A 20,640-nucleotide genomic window follows, 5' to 3' on the forward strand; every position below is an offset into this window, starting at 1 on the left:
GGGGAAAAAGGAACAGCTTTTAAAATGCCTTTGCATGACTATGGCTAGTAGCTAGTGTCTTTGTTACACAAATGGCTTTGGTTCTTCCAAGGCCCTAAGAAGATGGGAAAGGTTTTGATAATGGAATGGTGCAGAAAGAGCACACAGAGTCTGTGCAAGGTTCTGTGAATTGTCAGAACCGGGTACCACACCCACTGAGTCACAGGATGCAGTCAGGGATTTTAGAATAGGCAGCAGACATTTTGGCTAGGAGAACACCATGTAGTTTTGAGAAAAGGAGAACTCCATGCAGCTGGAAAGGAAAGGGAGCATGCCATGAGGTTTACAAGGAAGCTGGGAACTCCACGTGGTTCTTCATTAAGAGCTGGAGAGCACCGCAACACAGGCAAAAACCTCCCTGATCAGGATCGAATGATTGGGAGCTGCTGGTAAAACTGAACTGCATCTGGGAAGTAGTGTTACAGAAACAGGGGAGTCCAAAAATCCCCAGAGTTTGCGGCTGGGGGATGGGGAGAAGGATGCAGCTTTCAGAATGCTTCCACATGCCTGAGGCTGGTGGCTAGTGTCTTTCTTATGCAAAATTGCTTGGATGATTCCAAGGCCTCAGGTAGATGGGAGGGGTCTTGAACGAGGGGATGGTATGGAAAAAGCACACAGAGCCTACATAAGGTTCTGTGAATGGTCAGAACTGTTTGCAACACCCACTGCATCAGAGGACGCAGTCAGGGATACATAAGCATCTGCAGACAAACATTTTAGCTTGCTCTTGCTCTCATGTGCTCCCTCCATGTGGCTTGGAGGAGGGAGCCTCCAGGCTGCTTTAAGAAGAGGCTCTCCCCATGCGGTTTTGAGAAGGAGAGGAGATCCATGCGGTTTGCAGGAAGAAGGCAGTTTACAAGGAGGCTGAGAATCCAGGCGGTTCTGCATTGAGAGCTGGAGGGCACCACAGCACAGAAAGGACCTCCCCAATCAGAATTGAGTGATTGGCAGCTGCTGGTAAAGCTGAACTGTGTTTTGAAAGTACGAAAACGGTGTTTCTGACCTTCCTAAGACTGGCCAGGTTTGGTAGGGGGGAGGCGAGAATATGTGTTTATGGGTGTTTTAAAGAACATAAGACTTAACAGCAGAAATCCGCAAATAATCTAAATCTACATAACTGTTAAATAAACAATTCTTTTTCTTTTCACTAACTCTGGTATTGAGAGTTGTAATTCTGGCGGCGGGCAATTGGGCCCCTAACTAAAGAGCCCGTGGGTTTGTTTTCAATTGGAGCAGTCCAGGGGTTCTGTAACAGTAGGAAGACTGTATCTCTGATTTTTCTAAAACTAGCCTGGTTTGGTAGGGGGAGGCAGGACTATGTGTTTGTGGGTGTTTTAAAGAAAATAAGACTTAATGACAGGAATCCGAAAATAATCTAGATCTATAGAACTATTAAATAAACAATTCCTTTTCTTTTCACCAAACTCTGGTATTGAGACTTATGCTTCTGGCGGCGGACAATTGGGCCCCTAATAACTGAACAGCCCGTGGGTTCTGTTACACCTAGGGGAGAGGAGGAGAAGAAGAGGGAGAAGGAAAGGGCCCTAGACTTCCCCAGAAAGTCAGATTTAAGTGCTGGGTCCTTCATTTTAAGGGTTTTAAAGGTTGGGTGTTTAGAAAATGTATCATGGGAGTATCTCAATAGGATATTCATTAGCTTTATGCAGATGCGCCAAAATGAGATTTATTTCCCTGACTTTATCCATCCTTGAGGGTGGTTGACACAAATGGCACTGATTGGTTTTCTGTTACCTATCTCCCTGAGTAGGGTGATTTAAGCTACTTACCCTCTGGTTAAGGAAGAGAAGTGTAAACCATTTTCTCTCAAGTGTCCTTGGTTAGGAAGCTAGGATTTTGCTATTTGTTAGATGACTGTAAACTGCTTATCCATTTAAATATCTGTCTCAGTTTCCCTATACTATTTTTCCTCGCTTACTAGCCTGTCTCACTAGGGGGCCTCATTTTCACTTAATTACTTCTTTTAAAGGCCCTATCTCTAAATACAGACATGAAATGAGGTACTGGGGTGGTTAAAATTCAACATATGAATTTTGGAGGACACAATTCAGCCCATGGTACATAGAATGGGATAAAATATTTGTAAATTATATATCTGATAAGGCAATAGAATCCAGAATACATAAAAAACTCTTACAACTTAACAATAAAAAGACAACCCAACTGAAAAATGAGCAATGGATCTGAGAAGACATTTCTTTAAGTGAGCTATACAAATGGCCAAGAAGCACATGAAAAACATGTTCAACATCATTACTTATTTGATACCAGGGAAATGCAAGCCAAAACAACAATCAGAATGCACTTCACATACTAGGATGGCTTTAATTTTAAAAAAGAAATAAAATTTTTTTACTGTAGAGAAATTGATATCTTCCTATATTGCTGGTAGGATTGCAAAATGGTACAGCAGTTTTGGAAAACAATGTGGTAGTTCTCCTCCATCCTCCATCCTTCTCCCAGGGAAGTGAAGGGCTACCTTGGTACATCCCACCCAGGGATCCTGAATCATGGCTTAAATAATAATAAATATTCATTGAAAAGTATTTTTTTAAACCTAAAAATTTTAAAAGTCAATGAATTATTGATTCTAAGAAGCTATTTTCTTTTTCATCTCTGACATAAAAACAAAAAAACCTCTATTTAGAGATTATGCTTATGGCTCCTTAGCTTTTTGGCTAAGATCAAGTATAGTATATGTTCTTATCAGTTTAATATCTGATATGTCCTCTATCTGAGGACAATACATTAAATAAATTTTTTGAACAGGGAAATGGAATAGGAACTTGCTCCATCCATTCATTCCATGCATCAGCTCAGTATTTCAGTACTTCTGGGAATTTAAGAAAAAAGAAAAAGAAAGAAAAAAATATGTTTTAATACCAATACCACTATCTATTTTTAAAACATTTTTCTAAGACAAATTTTATAATCATTAAGGAATAACTTCCCATTCTCCCTTACCCCCAGTACCTTATATTGATATCTTCTAGTCTATTTTCAGTCTCTATGAATTTGCCTATTCTACTGTGGAGAAGAAACAAACTTTCCTCTACTCTCAAGGTTCTTCTGACTGGTCTAATTATCAAATAGACATGAGAGACTAGCAAGAGAAAATAACCCAATTTAATACATACTTACATGAGAAAGCCAGAGAGCCCACATTCACCAGAGGTTCAGAGACAGAAAGGGTGATTGAGGTATATAAGATAAGCTGAGTTAGGGATGAGGTAATGAAGTACCTTCGGGACTTCAAAAGGTCATTACAAGATGATAATAAATAGAAGTTTGCCATGTCCTAAAACTCTGACTCCAAAAAACCTCCGCTGCCTTGCGGCATACCTCTTCAGGGGAAAGGCTAAGGGAGTAAACCCCGACAGAAAATCCGGAGCCGGAGTCCCTAAGGCGGCTTGATGTTGTAGTCAACACCGGCAACTCCTGCGGCGCACCTGAAGCCAAGCTGTATTGACTCCGTCTTTCCCTTGGACCCTTCAGCTGCGAAGAGAGGGGGGGTCTGCTGCATGGGCAACAGCAGACCCTCCGTATCACCCTGCCCAGGCTCTGTAGCTTCAGCTTCACTGGAGAGGACACTCCAGCGTCATCGCAAGATGTCGATTCAACACGGGAGGAGACAGATACCGTGTCACTCCCGAGTCGGACTGCACAACCATTCTCGGCGGTGCGATAGACTCTTAAGAAGCTACACCATCGTCTCTCGAGATGGACGGCTGCCGATAGATAGGTCAAAAGGAATTATCTCTAATAATAGCTTATTATAGACAAGACCCCTAATTCAAACTCTTTGGGGGTGAAGGGACATAGAAGTTTTTCCTGAGCCTGTAGCTAAAGTTGTCTTTAACTCAAAGCGATCTGCATACCATTGAGGCATGTCTTGGGGTAACTTGTTCTGGGCTCCCATACTAGATATTTCATATAACTGCAATTATACAATATCTGTTCTTTTGTGTCTAAGCTTAGCATGATGTTTATAAGTTTCACCCATGTTGTAGCATGTATCAGTACTTCATTTCTTTTTTATAGCTGCATAATATTCCATTGTGTGTATACACACCACACAGTCTTCAGTCACTCATCTACTGATGAACACTGAATCATTTCAACCTTTTGGCTATTGTGAATAATGCAGTGGACACTAGCAAACACATATTTGAGTTCCTATTCTCAGTTGTTTTGAATATATACCTAGGAGTGGAATCGCTGGTTATATAATAATTTTATGTTTATCTTTTAGAGAAACTGCCAAGCTACTTTCTACAGTGGATGTACCATTTTACATTCCCACCAGCAATGTATGAGAGTTCCAATTTTTATCTCTTTGTTTTCTTTTTATTACTATCATCATCATCATCATCATCACCATCCTAATAGATCTGAAGTGGTATCTCATTGCGATTTTTATTTATCTTTCCCTAATGACTAACAATATTGGGCCATATCTTCATGTACCTGTTGGCCATCTGTGTATTTGGAGAAATGCCTATTTAAATCTATTTTTCATTTTCAAAATTGGACTCTATTCTTTTACACGTGAAAATCCAGTTGTTTCAGAACTATCTGTTGAATAGACTATTTTTTCCCTATTGAACAAGTTGGCACCCTTGTCAAAATCAATAGGCCATATATCTATGGGTTCACTTCTGGGCTCTCAATTCTATTCCATTAGTCTATATGTCTTTTTTTATGCCAATACCACAACATAAAAAAAATGTCCAAACCTATAGACAGTTTTTATAGGTGTTTATTTGAGCCAAACTGATGGTATATACGAGGGAGGAAGATCTTAAATGCTCTAAAGAATAACAGTTTTTTCCCTGGCTGGGTAGCTCAGTTGGTTACAGCATTGTCCCAATAAGCCAAGCTTTCAGGTTCAGTCCTCAATCAGCGCACATATAAGAACCAACCAATGAATGCATAAATAAGTGGAACAACAAATTCTCTCTCTCTCTCCTCTCTCTGAAACAGAACGCAAGGGCTGCCTAGATTGATACAGAACACATGGGCTATTCAGTTATGAGGGGCTCAATTACCCACCGCCAAAAGCATAATGCTTAATACCAGAGTTTGGTGAAAAGAAAAGGAATTGTTTATTTAAAGGTTATACGGATTTAGATTAATGGTGGATTTCTGCCGTTAAGCCTTACTTTCTTTAAAACATGTACAAACACATAGTTCTGTCGCTTCCTGACAAACCAGGCTAGTTTTAGAATAGAAGAGTCAGAGATACCGTTTCCCTACGTCCCAGACACAGTTCAGCTTTACTGGCAGCTTCCAATCATCCATGTCTGATTGGGGAGGTTTTGCCTGTGTCACAGTGTTCTCCAGCTCTTAATTCAGAACCACGTGGCGTTCACAGCCTCCTGCAAACCATGAGGAATTCTCCTTTCCCTTTCAAAGCCACATGGTTCTCCTTTCTGCCTTTCAAAGCCACATGTTTCTCTCTTCCCTTTCAAAGCTGCATGGTTCTCCTCCTTCAAATGGCTGCTGCCTTATTTTTAAATCCCTGACTGCGGCCTGTGACGCATGGTAACCAGTTCTGACCTCGCACAGAATCTTGTGCAGGCCCCAAAGCTCTTTCCTCACCATTCTATGGTCAAAACCCCTCCCATCTCCTTGGGGCCTTGTAAGAACCAAAGCCATTTGTATAAGTAAGACACTAGCTACCAGCCATAGATATCCAAAGGTATCTTGAAAGCTGTCCCCTTCCCCCGTCCCTCAAACCTAGGCTCTGGGGAATTTGGGGGACCCTTCTCGGTAAAATCTCTCTCTCTTTTCAAAATAAGTTTTTAAAAATTCAACAAATGAATGCATAAATAAGTGGAATAACAAACCAATGTTTCTCTCCCATCCTCTCTTTTAAAATCAATATATAAAGTTTTTTTTTTGTTTTTTATTTTAAGAATAAATTTTGCAGCTCTTTTATGCATTTGAAATCAAGGAGGGAATGTAAGGAAGGTTGGAAAAAGCAAGGTGAGGACTGGATTACAGGGTAGTTAACAAGATTATGTGCTCTATTGAGGTTTAATATCCCCTTCAGGAGTATTACTTCTGGTACATCAAAGGTGCATTAACGTTAATGTAGATATGAAGCTGGAAAAGTCAGTGTTTGTGCTGCCTGTCATCTACCAGACCCAATAAGCAGAGACAGGGATTGAATCTTTATGGGCGCTTTATTCAGATGGCCGCTGATCTGAGAAGACAGCAGGTTTGTACCCTAACAGACAATCTTAAATTCCATTATAAACAGGCCCTTTTAATAAGGAGAAGAAAAGTGTAGGAAAGGGGTTTGGAATTCAGGGAAAGGTTAATCGGATAAAAGCTGCAGCATTCTGTGTCCTGGGCACAGTGGTCCTTGTGCCCTGGTTGGTGGTCTTTGTGTCTTGGGCATTGGTCTCTGTGTCCTGAGAGGTGGTCACCATGAAGTACAATGGCTCAGATACCATCTTGATTGCTTGCAGTCCTCCTGATGCACAAAGGTGGAACTGCTTATGGTTACCTGGAGTCAAGGTGGGTCATACCTCCAGTTCCTGAAACAATAGCTTTTTACATACATTGATTACAAAGCTTTATTAACTGTTACCCGAAACTAAAAATTTCCAACATTTGAGTCCCACATCAGATGCACAAATAAATTTAGTGTTGGATAGTCCATTTAAAGATATATATTTCATGAAGTCCTGCAATAGATTCTTTTTTTTATTTTTTTAATTTTTAAATAATTTATTTATTTACTTATTTATTTTTTAGAGAGAGGGGAAAGGAGAAAGAGAGGGAGAAAAACATTACTGTGTGGTTGCCTCTCACTCACGCCCCAAATTGGCGACCTGACGTGCAACCTAATTATGTGCCCTGACTGGGAATCGAACCAGTGACACTTGGCTCGCAGGCCAACGCTCAATCCACTGAGCCACAGCAGCCAGGGCTTTGCAATAGATTCTTAATAAGCTCAGGTTCATTACTAAAATATCTCCATATTGTCAATTTCTGACTTCATCATTATTAAAAATGTGGCATTGTTTCAAACATCTGGGCTGTCTTAAAGTGAAAATAAAAGCCACAATGGAAATTGTGACCAAAGCCACTTTTTCATGTAAAAAAAAAAAAAAAAAAGCAAAACATAATAAGTGTAGAGCATATTTCTTTTAAAAAATAAGGTAAACTCTGCTAAAGACAATGAATACAGCATATAACATAATTGCTGTTTTCTTGGTCTTATAAACCAGAGTTATCACCTTGAAATACGAGTGTTAATAAATCAAAATGTTTATCAGTTGTGAATCCAGCTCTGAACTCGTTGTCGTCGTCGTCGTCGGCAGCCGTCCGTCTCGAGAGACGATGGTGTAGCTTCTTAAGAGTCTATCTGCACCGCCGAGAATGGTTGTGCAGTCTGACTCGGGAGTGACACGGTATCTGTCTCCTCCCGTGTTGAATCGACATCTTGCGATGACGCTGGAGTGTCCTCTCCAGTGAAGCTGAAGCTACAGAGCCTGGGCAGGGTGATATGGAGGGTCTGCTGTTGCCCATGCAGCAGACCACCCCCCTCTCTTCGCAGCTGAAGGGTCCAAGGGAAAGATGGAGTCAATACAGCTTGGCTTCAGGTGCGCCGCAGGAGTTGCCGGTGTTGACTACAACGTCAAGCCGCCTTAGGGACTCCGGCTCCGGATTTTCTGTCGGGGTTTACTCCCTTAGCCTTTCCCCTGAAGAGGTATGCCGCAAGGCAGCGGAAGTTTTTTGGAGTCAGAGTTTTCCTGAACTACAGATGTGGAAAACACAAATGAAATAAAAAGCCAGATCTCTACTATTAATGGGGGACTCAAATGTTGGAAAATTTTAGTTACAGGTAACAGTTAATAAAGCTTCATAATCAATATATATAAAAAGCTATTGTTTCAGGAACTGGGGGTATGACCCACCTTGACTCCAGGTAACCATAAGCAGTTCCACCTTTGTGCATCAGGAGGACTGCAAGCAATCAAGATGGTATCTGAGCCATTGTACTTCATGGTGACCACCTCTCAGGACACAGAGACCAATGCCCAGGACACAAAGACCACCAACCAGGGCACAAGGACCACTGTGCCCAGGACACAGAATGCTGCAGCTTTTTATCTGGTTAACCTTTCCCTGAATTCCAAACCCCTTTCCTAGACTTTTCTTCTCCTTATGAATTCCATTTATAATGGAATTTAAGATTGTCTGTTAGGGTACAAACCCGCTCTCTTCTCATATCGCCAACCATTTGAATAAAGCGCCCATAATGATTCAATCCTCGTCTCTACCTATTGAGTCTGGTAGATGACAGGCAGCACAAACACCAGCTTTTCTGGTTTCACTATCAGAAAGGAATTCAGAAACTTCTGGCTGGTGTGGCTCAGTGGATTGAGTGCTGGCCTACGAACCAAAGGGTCACCGGTTTTATTCCTAGTCAGGGCACATGCCTAAATTGTGGGCCAGGTCTTCAGTTGGGGGTGTGGGACAGGCAACCATATATTGATGTTTTTCTCCCTTTCTTTCTCACTCCACTCCCCTCTCTCTAGAAATAAATAAATAATAAATAAATAAATAAATAAATAAATAAATAATCTTGAAAAAGAAAGAAGAAAAGTGGATAGGGCTGGCTTCAAACCTTTCACTGAAGAAATTATGGGCTTCTAGCCAAGATATAGGCATAGGTAGACACATTTTCCCTCCTTGCACACCATAGAAAGAATTACAACCAGATCTCAAAAACAAAAAATAGACTTCCGGCCAAGATGGAGGCTTAGAGAGACACGCTCGGTCTCCCTCTACAACTAGAAAGGAATACAACTACCTGAAAACAAAAAATAACCAGAAATTCCAGAAAATAAAACTACATGGAAGCCCAAGGTATGAAGTTATAAACCAGTGGTGCTTGTCCGGACGGGTAGGAGGGGCGAAATTGGAACTGGAATGGAAAGGTTGGGCGGTGCTGTTTGTGGGAGCAGTGGGGATAGAGGCAGGGGGAGCAATCCAGGCTGCAGTCAAGTCCTGGCAGTTCGCGACCCCAATGCTGGGAAAAGTAGCCCCCCCCATTGCCTTGGACGGAGAGGCCCAGAGAGTGGGGGGATGAATCCTGGTCTCCCAGCAGAGAATAATGGCAGGAATCCATCTTGGACCCCCGCCCCCACACAAAGCCCCACAGCGCAGTGAAAAAGGTTGCAGACCACCACCTATTGCCGGGTAGTGACAAGTACATGGGGCTCCGCCCCCTACAGCCTGCCCAAGAAGCAAAAGAAAACACTAATCTGTCAGCATGAAGCAGACAACGATTGAAATCCCAGCGATGCAGCTCACTAGGCAGCAGTTGAGGAACCTGAGAGACGAACAAATAGGAAACTTTTCAGAGGCTCAGTTCAGAGCTATAGTTATAAGGTGGCTTACAGAATTAACAAAAGATTTGGAACAAGACAGGGAAGGAATGAAAGCCACTCATACTGAAACAAACGAAAACACATATGAGACAAGTGGTGAGGAAATAAAATCCAGAGATCAAATCAACAAACTGGAACATAGAGAAGGAACAAACAGTCAGCCAGCGCAGAAAGAGGAAACAAAAAGTAAGGAAAGTGAAGAGAGGATCAGAAACCTCTGGGACAGTATAAGAGACTGAACATTCGGATTATAGGATTGCCAGAGGGCAAAAAAGAAGAACTAGAAATTAAAAAATTATGTGAAAAAACAATGAAGCAGAACTTCCTGAACTTGGTGAAGGAAATAGACTTAAAGGTTCAGGAAGCACAGAGAGTTCCAGAAAAACTGGACCCAGGGAGAACCACACCAACACACATTATAATCAAATTGTCAAAAATTAAAGATAAAGAGAGAATCTTAAAAGCAGCAAGAGAGAAGAAAAGAATCATGTACAAAGGGGTCCCAATTAGACTATCAGCTGATTTCTCAAGGAAGACCCTACAGGCAAGAAGGGAGTGGCAAAAAATATTCAAAGTAATAAAAATCAGAAACCTACAGCCACGAATACTCTATCCAGCGAAACTGTCATTCAGAATAGAAGGGCAGATAAAGTGCTTCCAGGACAAAGTAAAACTGAAGTTCATTAGATCCAAACCACTATTATATGAGATGTTAAGGGCACTGGTTTAGAAGAAACAGGATCAAAATTATAATCATTAAAATGAAAACTGCATCACAAGAACCAACAACAGAAGTTGGGAATCAAAACTAAGGCAAACTAAATAGGCAATGAGAGTGGAAAAAGAACTATAGGTATGGGGAACATACTGGGGGTAGGTCAGCAGGGAGGAGGAAGGGGGAGAGGGAGGGAGATGGTACATGAATTAAGAAGCATACTAGGAGGGAATGGAATAGACAGGAAGATGTTGAGAAGAACTATATGCACAACCAATGAACATGGACTAAAAGTGGGGGACAACTGGAGGAAGGGGGGCAACCTGGTGGAGGGGAGCAGAGGGAAGGGAAATTGGGACAACTGTAACAGCATAATCAATAAAACATATTTTTTAAAATTAAAATAAAAAATAACCAGGCCATCAGAAAATCAAGCTATATGGATGTCTGACAACCAAGGACATAAAGAAGGCACATTCATCCAGATGGGTAGGAGGATCAGAGTCATGGAGATGGGGCAGAGAGGCTTGGATAAGTGTAGGCAGCAGTAGCAGCAGCAGAACAGAAGGTCCCACATTCACCTGTGGTAGATGAAAATCAAAAAGGATACCGTGGGAGTGAGCGATCCCAGCTGCAAAACAGACCACATAGCCCAAGGTTCCAGCACTGGGAAGATAAACCCTCATTACCTCAAGCTGTAAAAACAAGTGGTGGTTGGGTTGGAGGGAGTAGTTCATCATCACCTAGCCATTATAATGTGAAATGTCAAAGGGACTTATTTAAGAAAAAGAAGATCAAAATATGGACATTAAAATGACAACAAACTCACAACTATCAACAACTGAATCTAAAAAAAAAAAAAAGAAGGAAGCAAACTAAGTAAACAACCAGAACAGAAACAGAATCATAGGTATGGATATCATATGGAGGAATGTCTGCTGGGAGGGGAAAGGAGGAGATGGGGGGAAATGGTTCATGGATTAAGAAGCATAACTGGTAGGAATAAAATAGACAGGGGGATGGTAAGAATAGTTTAGGACAAAAGAAAGAAGTTAAAAAAAAACAAAAATAAAAATAAAATTAAAAAAAGAATAGTATAGGGAAGGGAGAAGCCAAAGACCTTACACGCATTGTTACAGAGCAAAAGGGGGTTCTTTCACATGGTGCTTTGGTGTAAAACCCAACAACTAGTGTTGAGGAAAACAGGTCTTTATTTATAATATCCCAACCTGGGGAGGACAGTGAGCACTTCAGCTCGAAGCTCTGTTCTCCCACGGGACCCAGCACTTCCCTTGCTCCCCAAAAAGCTAGAAGCCAAAAACATGCCCAGAAGTTCCCCATCCCTTATCTGTCATCTGTCTCCTTCAGGATCTGGGGTATGAGGTCATCAACCTCCATATAACACTCCAGGAAAACATGTGCCATGTTGCACTGGATCACACATGGTTCTCCCTTTGCCCTTTCAAAGCTGCATGATGTTCTCCCTTTCCTTTCCAAAAACCGCAAAGGTGTTCTCCCTTCTCAAAATCACATGGAGAACCTAGTTTAAATGTCTGCCTCTTATTTTTAAACCCCTGACTGCGTCCTCTGATGCAGTGGGTGTGGTAACCAGTTCTGACCATTCACAGAACCTTGCGCAGGCTGCGTATGCTCTTCCTGTACCATTCCATGGTCCAAAAAACCCTCCCATCTTCTTGGGGCCTTGGAAGAACCAAAGTCACTAGCCACAGGCATGTGAAGGCATCTTAAAAGCTGTTTCCTTTTCCCATCCCCCAACCCACAGGCTCTGGGGATTTTTGGACACCCCCACTCTGTAACAGCATGACCTATGGACATGAACTAAGAAGGAGGATTATTGGAGTTGTGAGAAATGCTCAGGATAAAACACCAGGACAGGACTTCAAAAGCAAATCAAGGTGTTCATTCATGAGTCTGCAGTCAGGCTCACAAACAGCTAGGGGCATGAGTGTGTGAAATAGACAAAGAAAACTGGTTTTGTACTAATGCGAATAGCTCCTGCTCCCCTCTCCTTCTCCCCTGTTTCTCTATTACTGGTTAATCTGCGTCCACAATCTAACACAATTAACTATTTAATTAAGGGTGTGATTAACTCAGGGTAATCTAGTTATAGGTCTATCTCCAACTCATTTGCAAAGTTATCTAGCTACATCTTCCCATTTCTCTGTGTTTGGTGATGACAATCTTCCTCCTTTTGATCCCAGAAATATGTGTGAGGAGATACAGAATGTCATTTCCTTACTCCTTTTCCATGATTCATCTGTTAATTATCTCCTACTGTTTTGAGAGACACTGGCTTCTTTATCCCTTACAGAGTGAAGCGGGTACCAGGCAGAGGGGAGCAAAGGGGAAAGAATTGGGACAACTGTAACAGCATAATCAATAAAACATACTTTTAAAAAAAATTATAGGCCTGCATTCTACCCAGTTAGTAGTTTATGATCAGAATGTTCTGTGAGGTTAATTTCTATAGGACATATTTTCCCATCCATAATACTGTTGTGATTAATGTAGCTTTGTAATAAATTTTGAAATCAAGAAATGTGATATCTTTTCTCTCATGAAAATTGGATAACACAAATAATGCGTTGATCAGGGATTGCCATACCTATTAACTCTGTTTAGAAGTTGTTACAGAAACAGGGGAGTCCAAAAATCCCCAGAGTTTGTGGCTGGGGGATGGGGAGAAGGAAGCATCTTTTCAGAATGCCTCCACATGCCTGAGGCTGGTGGCTAGTGTCTTTTTTTATGCAAAATGGCTTTAATGCATCCAAAGCCTCAGGTAGATGGGAGGGGTCTTGGACCAGGGGACGGTATGGAGAAAGCACACAGAGCCTAGGTAAGGTTCTGTGAATGGTCAGAACTGGTTACCGCACCCACTGCATCAGAGGACATAGTCAGGGATTTAAAAATAAGTGGCAGACATTTTAGCCAGGCTGACTGTGTGGATATGACTGAGGCTGAGGCTGACTGTGCGGATTTGACTGAGGCTGAGGCTGACTATGTGAATTTAACTGGGACTGACGATGCAGTTTTAAGGAAGGGACATACCTTGCTGCTTTGAAAAGGAAAAGACTGACTGTGCGGATTACAAAAGGACTAACTATGCAGTTTCCAAGGAGGCTGAGAATCCATGAGGTTCTGGATTAAAAGCTGCTGGACCCCATAACACAGACGAGGTCTCCCCAATCAGAATTAAATGATTGGCAGCTACTGGTAAAGCTGAACTGTGTTTGGAAAGTAGGGAAACGGTTTCTCTAACTTTTCTAAAACTAGCCTGGTTTGGTATGGGGGAGGCAAGGATATGTGTTTATGGGTGTTTTAAAGAACATAAGACTTAACAACAGAAATCCACAAATAACTAAATCTATATAACTGTTAAATAAACAATTCTTTTTCTTTTCACTAAACTCTGGTATTGAGAGTTATAATTTTGGCGGCGGGCAATCGGGCCCCTGACTAAAGAGCCCGTGGGTTTGTTTTCAATTGGAGCAGCCCAGGGGTTCTGTAACAAAGTTATATATTCCTTTCCCCCCAGCATTATTGTGCTACAACTGACCACAAAAGTAGTTTCCTTAAAGTGTACAGTGTGATGTGTTTTTTAAAAATAATTTGTTTATTTGTTTGTTTGTTTGCTTATTTATTTTTAGAGAGAGGGAAAAGAAGAGAGGGAGAGAAACATCTCTGTGTGGTTGCCTCTCACGCCCCCAACTGGGAACCTGATGTGCAACCTAGTAATGTGCCGACTGGGAATCGAACCAGCGACACTTGGCTCGCAGGCCAACGCTCAATCCACTGAGCCACAGCAGCCAAGGCCAGTGATGTTTTGATAGACAAATACATTGTGAAAGCATTCCCACAATGAAAGTAATTGCCACATTCATCACCTCAGTTACTTTATTTAAATATTTTCCTGTGAGACCACTTAAGATGTACTCCCTTAGAAAATTCAAGTATATGATGCAGTATGATTAACTACAGACACCATACTATACATTATATACTCAAAACTTATTCATCTTACAGCTGAAAGTTTGCACCCTCTAACCAACCTCTTCTCATTTCCCACACCCCTAAGCTCCTAGGAACCACCATTCTACTCTATGGTTCTTTGAGTACAACTTCTTATTTTTTAAAAGATTTCACATATAAGTGATACCATGCAATATTTGTCTTTCTGTGGTGTGTCTGACTTATTTCACTTTGCAAACGGCAGAATTTCCTTTTCTTTTTTTCTCTTTAGAGAATTTATTTATTTATTTTTAGAGAGAGGAGAAGGGTGGGAGAAAGAGAGGAAGAGAAACGTTGATTGGTTGCCTCTCGTACATGACCTGACTAGGGACTGAATCTGCAACCCAGGCATGATTGGGAATGGAATCAGCAACCTTTTGCTTTGCTGGATGATGCCCAATCAACTGAGCCACACCAGTCAGGGCTGGATTTCCTTCTCTTTAAAGGCCGAATAATAATCCATTATATATACTCCACTTTTTTATCCATTTATCCATTGATGGACACTTAGATTGTTTCCATATCTGGACTATTTTGAATAATGCTGCAATGAATATAGGAATCCAGATATATATCTGATCTCAAAAAAAGATTTCAGAGATATGTTTCCTTGGATATATACCCAGAAGTGCACTTGCTGGATCTTATGGTAGTTCTAGTTTTAATTTCTTAAGGAACCACCATGCTCTTTTCCATAATGGGTGTACTGGTTTACATTCCCACCAAAAATGCTGAAATGTTCCTTTTTTTCCAAACTCTCTCCAACACTTCTTACTACTTGTCTTTTAGATACTAGCTATCCTGAGAGTTGTGAGGTGATATCCCATTGTGGTTTTGATTTGTATTTCCTGATAATTAGCGATGTTGAACATCTTTCCATGTACCTACTGGTCATGTAGATGTCTTCTTTGGAAAAATGTCTATTCAGGTCAGTTGTCCATTTTTAAAATTGGGTTTATTTATTTTGCTATTGAGCTGTGTGAGTTCCTTATATATTGTGGATATTAATCTTTTATCAGACATATGGTTTGGAAATATTTTCTCTAATTCCATAGGCTGCCTTTTCATTTCATTGAGTATTTCCATTGCTGTGCAGAAGCTTTTCAGTTTGATGTAGTCCCACTTGTTTATTTTTGCTTCTGTTGCTTTTGTTTTTTGTGTCAAATTTTTTTAAATTTATTTTTTTGTGGCCAAACATATGATCTAACCTGGAAAATATTCCATGTACTCTGGAGAATATGTCTAACATGTAGTTCAGGTTCAATTATTTCATATTGATTTTCTGTTTGGATGGTCTATTTATTGTTGAAAGTAGAATACTGAAGCCTGCTACTATCATTGTATTACTACGTTTCCCTATAAGTTTACTAATATTTGTTTTATATAACTAGATGCTTTAATAATGATGAATATATATTTTTATTTAAAAATATTTTATTATTATTGTTATTATTTTTTGAGAGACGGGAGGGAGACAGAAAGAAAAGGACAGAAACATTGATGTAAGAGGCAAACATAGATCGGTTGCCTCTTGTACGCTCCCTGACCAGGGTCCAAACCTGTATTCCAGGCATATGCCCTGACAGGGAATCAGAACGCGACCTTTTGCTTTGCGAGACAACACCCAACTAACTAAACTACACTGGTTAGGGCTAAATATTTATTTTTAAGTTTTTTATTTATTAATTTCATAGAGAAAGAGAGAAGAAAGAGGCAAAAGAGCCTTGAATTTGTTGTTCCACTTAGTTATTGGTTGATTCTTGTATGTGCCCTGACTGGGGATCAAACCTGCAACCTTGGTATATTGGATGATATTTTAACCAACTGAGCTACCTAGATAATGCTGATGAATAAATATTATAATTGTTATGTTTTCTTGATGAATTGATGTCTTTTTCATTATATAATAGCTGTCTTTGTCTTTTGTTAGTCTATTTTGTTTGATATAAGTATAGCTTCTTCTGTTCTTTTAGTTCCGTTTACATAAAAAAATTTTTCCATCCCATCACTGTCAGGCTATGTTTTTAAACTCAAATGAATCCCTCTAGGCAGCATACAGTTGGGTCTTGCTTTTCTTTTTTTAATTATATTTTATTGTTTATGCTATTACAGTTGTCCCTCTTTTTTCCCCTTTGCCCACCTCCACCCAGCCCCCACCCCTACAGTTGTCTGTGTCCATGGGTGATGCATACATGTTCTTCATCTAATCCCTTCACTTTCTTTCATCCAGTCCCTTGCTCCTCCCCTTTGGTAAACATTAGTCTGTTTCTGTTTAGTTTGTTTGTTTATATTGTTTTTTACATTTCACATGAGTGAAATTATATGGTATTTGTCTTTTTCTGATTGACTTATTTAGTTATATATTATTTATTGAAGATGGTTGAATGTATTGATATGGTTATTGTTTTTATAATGTCAAAGCCCAGGTAAGCTAATTGCAATATACTGTAATTTCTTTTAAATAAAGTTATGCAGTTGTTTTTTTAAAATTGATTTGAGACGTCCAGCCAAGATGGAGGCATAGGTAGACACACTGCGTCTCCCTCCATAATTAAAAAGGAATACAACTACCTCAAAACGAGAGACAACCAGAAGTTCCAGAAAATCGAGCTGCATGGAAGTCCAGCAAACAAAGATATAAAGAGGAAATACTCATCCAGACAGGTAGGAGGGGTGGAGTCGGGGCTGAGAGGACACGGTGTGGTGGTGGCAGCAGCGGCGGCAGCAGAAGGCCAGTGGAAAGTGTAGTCACATGTTTTTAAAAGTAGGGAGGGACATCTGGGGAGTGCCCCCCACACCACACCAGACCGTGCAGCTCACGGTTCCAGAGCCAGGGAAAATAAAGCCTCATTGCTTCTGACTGTGCAAACCAGGGGGGCCTGGGGTGGAGGAAGAAACTGCTAGTCTCTCAGTAGAGTCCGCTTGATTAAAGGGCCCTCACAGTCCCAAAACATCCGCAAACCCACCCACTCAGGAATGATGGCTAGAGCAACAGCTAGAGAGGCATAAGTCCCATATGGAAGGGGGAGAAGTGCCTGGAAAAGGGGCAAGTGCTGAGCAAGTGGCATTATTCCCTTTCAGACCCCTCCCTCACATACAGCACCACAACGTGGTAAAATGGGTTGCCCATACTAACACATACCCAAGGCTCTGCCCCTTACAATGTAACAGGTATTACAGCTCTACCTAAGACACAGAGGCAAACAAACACAGAAGTCTGTCAAGATGAGGAGACAGAGAAGTATGGCCCAAAGGAGGGAACGGATCAAGGTTCCAGTGGGAGAACTAAGTGACCAGGATGTAGCCAACCTAACAGATGAGGAGGTAGCCAACCTAAGAGACATAGAGTTCAAAACACTGGTGATAAAGATGCTCACAGGCTTGACAGATATGCTTAAGTATGGCAAACGCATAAAGGAAGAAGTGAAAGCTATACTAAATGAAACAAAGAAAAATCAACACAAACCTAATGGTGAAAGGAAGGAAACCGGGGTTCAAGTCAATGATTTGGAACGCAAGGAAGAAAAAAACAGTCAACCAGTACAGAACGAGGAAACAAGAATTGAAAAAAAAGGGAAGAGGCTTAGGAACCTCTGGGACAACTTTAAATGTGCCAACATCTGAATTATAGGGGTGCCAGGAGAAGAGGAAGAGCAAGAAATGGAAAGCTTATGTGAAAAAATAATGATGGAAAACTCCCCAAATTTGGCAAAGGAAATATACATACAAGTCCAGGAAGCACAGAGATTCCCAAACAAGCTAGACCCAAGAAAGACCACACAAAGACACACCATAATTAAAATGCCAAATGTGAAAGATAAAGAGAGAATCTTAGAAGCAGCAAGATAAAAGAAGAGCGCTACCTACAAAGGGGTTCCTATAAGACTATCAGGTGATTTCTCAAAAGAAACTTTGCAGGAAAGAAGGCACTGGCAAGGAGTATTCAACATGATGAAAAGCAAGGACCTACAACCAAGATTACTCTATCCAGCAAAGCTATCATTTAGAATGGAAGGGCAGATAAAGTGCTTCCCAGACAAGGTAAAACTAAAGAAGTTCATCATTGCCAAGCCATTATTATATGAAATGTCAAAGAGACTTACTTAAGAAAAAGAAAATCAAAATTATGAACATTAAAGTGACAACAAACTCACAACTATCAACAACTGAATCTAAAAAATACAAACAAAATCCAGCTAAGCAAACCAGAATAGGAACAGAATCATAGGTATGGGGATTATCTGGAGGGTTATCAACTGGGAGGGGGAAGGGAGAGAAATGGTTCAAGGATTAAGAAGCATAATTGGTTGGTACAAAATAGAGAGGGGGAAGTTAAGAATAATATAGGAAAGGGTGAAGCCAATCAATATATATATGCACAACCCATGGACAAGAACTAAGGGGGGATGAGATTGCTGGAGGGAAAGGGGGGTACTGGGAAGAGAGGAGCAAGGAGAAAAACAAATTGGGACTACTGTAACAAAATAATCAATAAAATATACTTAGAAATAAAAATAAAAATAAAAAATGGATGAGAGTATCACAAGCGCCTGTTTGTGATATGGTCTTTACTAGAAGTCAGCTTGGCAGCTGCTCGGCTAGGTGCCTCCGAAGCAGCCCAGCACCAAGGAATAGACAATAGTCACACATAGTAACTATGCTATTCACTCAGCTTTTACTGAATGCAGGTTCACTCAAAGTAGTACATCAATATGCATTAAAATTCTACTTACACTTTAACAATCTAAGAGAATTGTAACACAGAAACGCACAGCAATCAATGGTGGACAATGAACCAGAGTCCCAGAGTCTCAGTCTGCAGGTCTGGGAGACAGTACAGTGAGCAGAGGAGTTGTCAGCATCTTGCAAGGAAGGATCTCTGGAACCAGGTGGGCAGCAGGGCAGGTGAGGTCCTCAGTGCAGTAGGGCAGAGCCTCCGGTTGCCGATGCCAATGGAGATCAGTGTGGTATGGGGCAGCACTCTGATGTGTGGAGCTCAACTGTCTCAGCAGTGGTCTGAAACCTGCCTCAGTTGTACCTGAAAAGTGGTGTACTCCACCCTTCCAGGTCCCTTTGATAAATGTCTTGGCACTCTTGATGCCAAGTTTGGAATTGGCCCAAGCATGTATGGGTGGTACATAGCTGTTTTGCTTGACACCCCTGCTATTAAGAGTGGAATTTCTCCAGGAGCTTATCTATGGGTGGTCCCACTCTGCAGATATGGTTATTCTGATCACATGGGCGATATCTTAGTTGGGTCTCCTTGTCAGATGTGTCTTCTTTGACCATGTGGGTAGATATCTTAAGTGTGCTCCCTGCCAGCATAAAGTATGCAAAACAAAGTAGAGTCACTTATGTCAACTAAAAGAGCCCTGCCCAGGCTCTGTAGCTTCAGCTTCACTGGAGAGGACACTCCAGCGTCATCACAAGATGTCGATTCAACACGGGAGGAGACAGATACCGTGTCACTCCCGAGTTGGACTGCACAGCCATTCTCGGCGGTGCAGATAGACTCTTAAGAAGCTACACCATCGTCTCTCGAGACGGACGGCTGCCGACGAGGCTCCCTGCCAGAGGAGTCTTAGAGTGACTTAAGCAGTTTTCCTCTTGGGCCAGTGTCATGGCTGAGTGAAAGCTCTTTTAGTTGACATAAGTGACTCTACTTTGTTTTGCATACTTTATGCTATCTTCATTGGACCAATGCCATTTTATTGGTACTGCTCTCCACAGAGAAAGAGGAAGGGTGAGAGAAAACATCTATTTGTTGTTCCACTTGTTTATGCGTTTATTGGTTGATTCTTGTATGTGCCCTAACCAGGGATCCACAACCTTGGCTATTGAGATGATGCTCTAACCAACTGAATGACCCAGTCAGGTCAAGTCATGTAATTGTTTACTGATGAGTATTACAATCACAACAGCACAGAGGAAGGGTGTAATGAAGTATTCATTATGGGATCTACCTTGGACCTGGATGGTGCCTCAGTCTCCCCAGTACATGACCAAAACTTGCAGAAAAGAAAATACAGCAAAATATACATGTAAAATCCCTTTAGGGTATATATCATTAGAAAATAGACTCTGCCTTTTAAAAACTACATTCATGGCTGGTTGAGGGCCCTTATACACTCTGTTTTATTGAACTGATAATAATGAGCTTTCTATGATGACAATTCTAGTTTAATAAAATCTGTTTCACTTCCTGACATTAAAATGTGAGTGAAAGGAATGGGGGAAGGAAGTACCTGATTTTGGACCTTTTCAGAGCAAATCTCAATTTTTGTAACACTATTATCCTTTGCTGATTTAGCATGAAATTTAAGAAACGAGCAAGGAGGAGATAAAGACAAAATAGTTAAGCAATACCAGAACTCTTTACAGTTTGTTTTGTATCAATTAACTTCCAAAGCTTTCTTAAAAACGTGGACA

The 20,640-nt window shown here is 41.0% G+C and overlaps 1 non-coding gene across 1 annotated transcript; it reads left to right on the plus strand.

The window, feature by feature from the left end:
• Window positions 1–2,715: 2,715 nt before the first annotated feature.
• Window positions 2,716–2,911, plus strand: LOC149996069 (U2 spliceosomal RNA). The gene has a single exon (XR_016507521.1). It is a non-coding gene; the product is annotated as a U2 spliceosomal RNA (small nuclear RNA).
• The last annotated feature ends 17,729 nt before the right edge of the window (window positions 2,912–20,640 follow it).

The sequence above is a fragment of the Furipterus horrens genome, unplaced genomic scaffold (assembly GCF_987537825.1).
Source record: "Furipterus horrens unplaced genomic scaffold, mFurHor1.1.pri manual_scaffold_12, whole genome shotgun sequence".
NCBI classification, from domain to species: domain Eukaryota; kingdom Metazoa; phylum Chordata; class Mammalia; order Chiroptera; family Furipteridae; genus Furipterus; species Furipterus horrens.